General features: G+C 52.1%; 1 pseudogene; it reads left to right on the top strand.

The window, feature by feature from the left end:
• The first annotated feature begins 6688 nt into the window (after positions 1 to 6688).
• Positions 6689 to 6868, top strand: LOC119443219 (U2 spliceosomal RNA; annotated as a pseudogene).
• The last annotated feature ends 608 nt before the right edge of the window (positions 6869 to 7476 follow it).

Raw genomic sequence — 7476 nt, 5'->3', positions numbered from 1 at the left:
GATGGAAAGAACACACGAGCTGGAGTCGCTCAGGGCAGTGTCTGGTGGATCTACGGGGTATCTGGAGAGGCATTCGGCATCTTGGTGCAAGCGGCCACACATGTAAACGACGGTATACGGGTATTCTTGAAGTCGCAGTACCCAACGACCAAGGCGACTAGTGGGATCTTTGAGAGAAGACAGCCAACACAGAGCAGGGTGGTCAGTAATGACGGTGAAGGGTCGGCCGTAGAGGTAAGGGCGAAACTTGGCGATGGCCCAAACTAGAGCGAGACACTCTGTCTCTATGACTGCAGTGCAGCTCAGCCGAGGAAAGAAGGCGACTGGCATAAGCAATAACGCAGTCCTGACCATGCTGGCTGGAACTGCGCCGATTCCATGGCCCCTGGCGTCGGTACGGACTTCTGTGGGCGCAGATTCGTCGAAGTGAGCCAACACTGGTGGTGATGTCAGTATTCCAATCAGCTGTGAGAAGGCGGACGCTTGTGCAGGACCCCAAGAACAAGTCGCGTCTTTCTTAAGAAGGCAGGTGAGGGGCCGTGCTAGTGCTGCAAAATCTTTCACAAACCGCCGAAAATAAGAACACAGGTCGAAAAAGGAACGGACGTCCTGAGTAGAGCGAGCTGTCGGAAAGTTGTCAACGGCTCTAACTTTAACAGGGTCAGGCTGTATACCTGTAGCATCGACAAGGTGGCCAAGTACAGTGATCTCTCGGTGACCGAAGCGGCATTTGGCACCTGCATTTCGAAGGATGCGCAGAATAGCCGAGAGTCTACTTAGATGACTGGAGAACGCAGGCGAGAAAATGACAACGTCATCGAGATAACACAGGCAAGTTGACCACTTGAAACCCCGAAGAAAGGAGTCCATCATTCTTTCGAATGTTGCGGGGGCATTGCACAAGCCAAATGGCATAACTTTGAACTGTTAGAGCCCAACGGGTGTTATAAAGGCGGTCTTCTCCTTGTTTTTTTCGTCAACGGCGATTTGCCAATAGCCGGACCGAAGATCTATAGAAGAAAAGTTCTGTGCGCCATGCAAAAAGTCAAAGGCGTCGTCAAATCGCGGCAGAGGGTACACGTCCTTTTTAGTAATCTTGTTTAGATGACGATAGGCGACGCAGGACCGCCAGGTGTTGTCCTTTTTTCTGACAAGCACCACAGGCGACGCCCAAGGACTCGTAGATGGTTCTATGATGTCCTTTGTACGCATTTTCTCGACTTCCGTTTGAACTACAGGCCGTTCAGTCGCAGACACTCGGTAAGGACGCCTATAGATGGGACTGGCATTGCCGGTGTCAATGCGATGAGTCACAACGTTTGTCTGGCTGAGCTGGGGCGAAGCAAAATCGAAAACGCTGCTGTAAGCGGCTAGCAAGCAACGAAGGTCGTCAAACTGAGCAGCCGAATGGTCGGGTGTGATCATGGCATCAAAATGTGCATCAAAGGAAGTATTTTTGTCAGGGCTTCCAGAAGATGGGGGCGCATCGATAATAAGGGCCAGAGGGTTGTCTGCGTCTAAAGGCGTTATGCTTCCCAGCGTGATACCTTCGGGAAGAAACTGGGGAGTGCGTCCAAAGTTCAGAATAGGGATACATGCCGGGTTCGCAGAAACAGTCACAATGGAGTGCGCGATGGCTCCATGCCTTGTTAAAAGAGCGTCTAGGGAAGGAGAGATGACGTAGTCGCTGTCACAAATGGCAGAATCTGAGGTCAGTGTGACATACGTCGCGGCGGCTGATCGAAGGCGAACAAACTCGGCGACACAGAAACGCGGCTGTGACTCGGTGGAGAGATCGGGTATAGAAGGAAGTTCCAACTGGAGAAGGCCAGAAGAGCAGTCGATGAGGGCAGCATGGGTACTCAGGAAGTCGTGGCCGAGGATGACTTCATGTGGACACTGGTGCAGAACGGCGAATAGAACTGAGGTCTAGTGGCTGGCGAAGCTCATACACGCGGTGCACATCCCAACAACGCAAGATGTACCACCGTCGGCTACACGAACGACAGACGACGCCGCAGGCGTCGAAACGTTGCGGAGACGACGAGAAAGGCGAGCGCTCATAACCGATAATTGCGTCCCCGTGTCTATGAGCACCAAGACAGGCACGCCGTCCACTTTTCTATCCAAAAGGTTTTGTCGGGTGGTCAGCGTCAACAGAGGATTTCCCGGTCGGTTGGTCAATGCAGCGTCGCCTCCGGGAGCTGCACCGGTCAGTTTTCCGAAGAGGGACGGCGAGGGTATGGCGACGGTGAGCGACGGGCAATCGGTGAGCGAGAACGCCGGTTCTGTGAGGACGGCGAGCTGCGTTCGTAGCATGGAGTCGGAGCAGCAACATCACACTGCGGCAGGTCATTGCGGGCATGAAGAGGCGAGGAGCGGCTGTCTTCCGGGCGGTAAGCGTACGCGGGACGAGGAGACGAAATCCGACGATAGCGACAATGGCGGTAAATATGACTGTGACGATCGTGTGATGTCACCCCGGTCATATTTTAGTTGGCCGCTAGGCTCAGTGGCCCGCCGAAGCTTGGTGGGCAGCATTGGTTAATGCATCTGCCTCCTCTAGAAAGATGCCTGCCGCGTGCGCCAAAAACCTGCTGCCCTTACCTTCCCCATTTTCCTCCTTTCCACTTGAGGTAGAAGCTAGCGCTCGTAGCGGTGATCGCTTGCAACACACATGCGCACATGCGCACACCACCGCATGGCCGCCGACGCCGCTACCGTCGTGGCACCGCACCACACCAACCCCCTGGGGAGATAGGGTAGATGCTGGCGCCATCTCTCGACAACCGAGCGCAACTCAAGGCGCGACGGCTACAATGGGTGAGCGAGCGACGCCGCAGGCATCTTTCTAGAGGAGGCGTTGTTACTGCATCCGCCTCCGCTGGAGGCGTTGCTGCATCTAATAAACAGCGCGAGCACAGCTGCTCGGCGCTCCGTCAGCGTTCACCACCACCACGCTGTGCGTCTTATCTGGGACCCGGGTTCCTCGCCCCCCCCCCCCTTTCGTTCACGGTCCCGGGCGGATCGTGACACTGGCGACGAGGATGAGGACATCTAAAATTGAACAAGTGTCTTTTTAATTCTAGTTGAATGGAATAGGCCTATATATCTCTGTCGCCGATGCTGTCTACGAAGTTGTCTCGCAGTTACTGTCGTTGGCCGGTAGAAGGGCTGGGTCAGTTTTTCAGACTTTCAAACCCAACGCCAAGGAGATATTTGCACGGCGAGATCAACTTCCCCGTGCTATAGCGAGCGTCCTTAGTATACAGATCGCCATTCAGCAGGCAGAAAAGTACAACCTAGGCAGCTCCAGCGCTTCCTTTGTTCCGCTGATGAGACTGCAGAGTGAGGACGGGAAGAGTGTAGACATCTCTTCATCTGGCTGCTCTTTTCGTTCTAGTTCAGGATCAATGGCAGCAACGGTCTCTTCGATTTTACTTTGCGCAGGCAATGCAGGATACGCCCGTTTGAATTTTTGATTTCATGTTTCGTTGTTTTATGACCGCACCGAGACCGCAGCGTGGCGTCATGCGAGTCATGGCCGAGCCGATGATGAAGGGCGAAAGAAACGAGAACGGTTTATATAACGTTAGTAAAGATGTTCCGAGAAGCCAGTTCACATTTGTCTTGCACTCGCTTCTATGAAAGTACTGGCAGTGGATGCATGGTGCGTGCATCGTGCAAGCTCCTAGGCAGCAGATTACATGGCGCTGCGTTCCGCCAACTCATTTACGCTTGCGACTACACCTCTCACATATTTCGATATTGATTGAGCAAGCAGAAACATTGTGCAGTTCTTCTACCAGCGCGCAATATGATGACGCACACTTCACAGACGACGACCTCTCGCGCCCCTTTCTTCGGCCTTCGGCTTGGGAACGGCGCATTTAGTGACGCAAGCGGCGAAGTGGACCGATCGTTTTCTGAACTCGTTATAAGATTCCGCCGCTGGTTCCATTTTGAACATTGAAGGAAACTTCTTTCGGCAAGCACCGCTGCTTCAGTTGCCGACTTCTTCACTTCTCTGTAGCCGACTTCATTTTATTGCGATAGCAATTACACGGACGCTCGAGGCGCATTCCCGCCGTTTATCTCTCCGGTGCTCCGCTGTTGCGCAGTTCCGCTGACGGCAAGCTGTGAATGCCCAACTTGCGTGGGATGGGACGAACACCCCCTAGACTAGAGACTCTAGTCTATGAGGTGTTGATGGGACGCGTCGGGTCCACGGGCGACGGCGTTCCTAGCGCGTTCCTCACGCTTTTCTACGATATTCCCAAACAAGAGTCCTTGACCAAAGCTCCGCAGTAGTAGTAGAAGTAAGTGGTTCGTGAGGAAAGGGAAAGGTTGACGCTATCTTCTGCAGCCCTTGAGGGAGCACGGCTCAGCGCCAAAGCTCCGCACATAGTAGTAGTAGTAGAGGTTCGGGGTGGGAAAAGATGCTCGCGTTAGCGTTCGTTTTATGTGCGGACCCCTCGCTACCGAGCGCTGGGCTAACGCCGCGCGCTCGGAAGCGAGGGGTCCGCACATAAAACGAACGCTAACGCGAACTGCTCTCACACCCCACACCTCGATTGACCTACTTTTTTCGTACAGCGCCATTGGTTGGCGCGCCTCGTGCTCTACCCCTACAACGCTAGTATTGGTCGGCACGGCTTACGTCAACCCCCTCTACGTTCTCCCTTTCGTCTGCAGCCTCTTGCAGCATTCTCTCGCAGAGTTGAGCTCTTCTTTTCCTTTCGTCTCGCGCTTGGTCACGTGGGTTTTAGCGAATTGACGACGGCACAGGGTCCGCAGAAACAGCTTGGCTTTAAAATAACGAAGCGAACTGGACGCGCCGTCAGCGCTGCACTCAATCGCATCGACTGCGTAGCAGCGGCATCGCTCTGCCTTCCGCTGCTGACAGGAACGTGGTGCACGCGCACCATAAGAGCACACTCGCGTTCCTGTTGAGGTGTTGTGTGGATGCCCTCTTTTGAGCAGTAAAACAGCGCTTGCATGTAGGCTCCCTAGTGCTGCTGACCGCTCCTTACTCGATGCTCGCTGTGACACCACTTTCTTCCTTCTACGTCTTGCTCCACACTCAGCTGCTTTTAACGCGATAGCGTTTAGGGCCCCGTGTCGCAGAAGATCCGGCGTCGGCAACCGGCGTGTGATCGCGGGTGGCGGAGAAAATCATCCAACCACATCGACCGTGCAGGCCCTCCATGTGGTGCAAGGTTTTGGTGAACAAAAATTGAATTTATCACAGTGAAATCCGTCAGAAAAATGGTAAAGTACGACTTTACATTTCGGCGTCGGATTCGCCGTCGGGTTGCAATTTGAACGTACGAGAAAACCTAATTCTGCTACGAGGAAACTCAAACACAAACCCCTTTTCCAGCATTTCTACCAGACCTGCGCGCGTCGGGGCAATAGCAAACAAATAATAAAACAATAAAAAAGGTGCTATGGCCTTCACATTTTAATACAAGACCACTTGTATTGCCTCTGGAAAAACGTCTTTCCAGTAATGCATTTCAGTTTAAAAGTGAAGTCGAGCTTAAGAGGATCGGTGTAAGCTTGGTCTTTGTAAGCTGGCTTTGCCAAGTTCAGTGTTGCAGTGAATGAAGCCTACATGCCGTATGCGAACGCATGCGGCATACCAGAGCCAGTAGCAGGGAAGTAGGGAGGCCAGAGTAGTGCAGAAGAGACAGTGCAGATGACCCAGGAAGTCAGGCAGCACATAATGGTGTCCCCAATTCCGAAGAATATGAGTCCGAGATATCATGCAGGGCGCCGGAAGGCCCGAGCGCGAACCTTGCAGCAGAGATTTAAAGGACAACCGGACGTGTACTACACAGACGCGAGTCAAACGGACAGGGACAAGTATACGGTGGTAGCCACGAACCAAAATCGTGTGATACCTGCTACGGTCTGGGCAAAATCTGCCAGCACAGCAGAAGCCGCAGCGATTACACTTGCAATTAGGGACGCGGAGAATAGGGACTTATCTGCTGCCATACTCATGGACTCACAAAGCGTCTGTCGCCTGTATCTCTCCGGGACGGCGCCGCGCTTAGTACTAAAAATTCTAGGGAGTCAAATTACTGAATTCCACAACCTCACTTGGTGCCCCGCACACGAGGGCATGGAGGGCAACAGAAGGGCGTACCGGCTAGCTCGCGTACTAAGCATCCGAGCTGCGGACCGACCCAGTGACGAGCCTCCCTCTACACCGCGCAACATCCTCGAACACCAAACACAGGAGCGGAGGCAACGTTACCAGCACATCACGTGGATATGCCCAAACAGACCGACACATATAAACTCCACACTATTAAAAACACAAGAATTTAACAGGCAGTGGGAGGTGCGGCTTGTGGACGAGGACCAAGACAGCCAACTGGCTCTTCTGGACCAAGCCCAGCGAGCCGCTCGTGCCAGTGGAGCCCTGGACTAGGGGCCCCAACCACGGGACCTAAAATTTCATATTATCAATTAAAGTTTCTCTCTATCTCTCTTGGTAGGCAAGCTGTTCTTCTTCAGACCGTACAACACACAGCCCGCCCATTTCACAGTCAGAGCAGGGACTGAGGATAGGAGCCTATGTAGAGCATGACATCAGGAGATAGAAGAGACTAAGATTGGTAGGCACTATTGGTTAAATATGCAGGATAGCGTACATGTGTATAGTGCGAACGTAGACATGGCCGACACGGGTCAAAGTGTAATATCCGTTCTTGACAGCTTAGTATCTGATGCGGCTTGTATTTGTACCCAAGATATTAAACTTATTTTTGCGAGTTGGCGGAGTGCTTGAAGTTTGCATCACTTCCGCGGCGGGTCGGCCCCGTATTGCACATTCTTCGGGATCGACCCATGTTTTCGGATTACGGGCATCGATCCGCCGGAAACTAGGCATACGCAGCTTCGCTGTAACAACCACTTAGAGACGCGAGGGCTGCTTCCTGAAGAGATAAAAAAAAGCGTCACTTTGTGTCACAAGTTAATAAGAAATCTAATAATACGGCACGTCTCTCATTACAATGACCACCGAGTCAGTTAATTCATTATGACTAGATAGAATTCTAGCGTCAAACTTATTAGGCATGCCTAATCAAACAATGCGCAAGTTTAGGGCAGCTTGCTAACAGCTAAAGTTTTCGCACTTTGTGGCCTCTGTCATCTTCATGTGTATGAAAATTGAAAAATATGATCTCAAAAAATGCTGAAGTACAATAACAGTATTTCTTTCTCTGACGGTCACCATAAAACATCGCACCATAAAGCATCGTCGTTGTGAAGTCCACCGTCGCCATTGTGGTTGATGTATTTTCTAATTTACTTCCAGGATGGCACAACTAGTTTGCCTAAATGTTCGACATACTAGATTTACGAGAACAAATGTCTCTGTAATGGTGCACTGGCTGGCTGAGTATTCAATGTGCGATATATTGGACAAATGCTTCATAGATGGGAATCAGGAGGCTAGAC

This window comes from Dermacentor silvarum, chromosome 2, assembly GCF_013339745.2.
Source record: "Dermacentor silvarum isolate Dsil-2018 chromosome 2, BIME_Dsil_1.4, whole genome shotgun sequence".
NCBI classification, from domain to species: Eukaryota; Metazoa; Arthropoda; class Arachnida; order Ixodida; family Ixodidae; genus Dermacentor; species Dermacentor silvarum.
The sequence above is the reverse complement of the archived record's forward strand: the minus strand, read 5'-3'. Positions and strand labels throughout refer to the sequence as shown.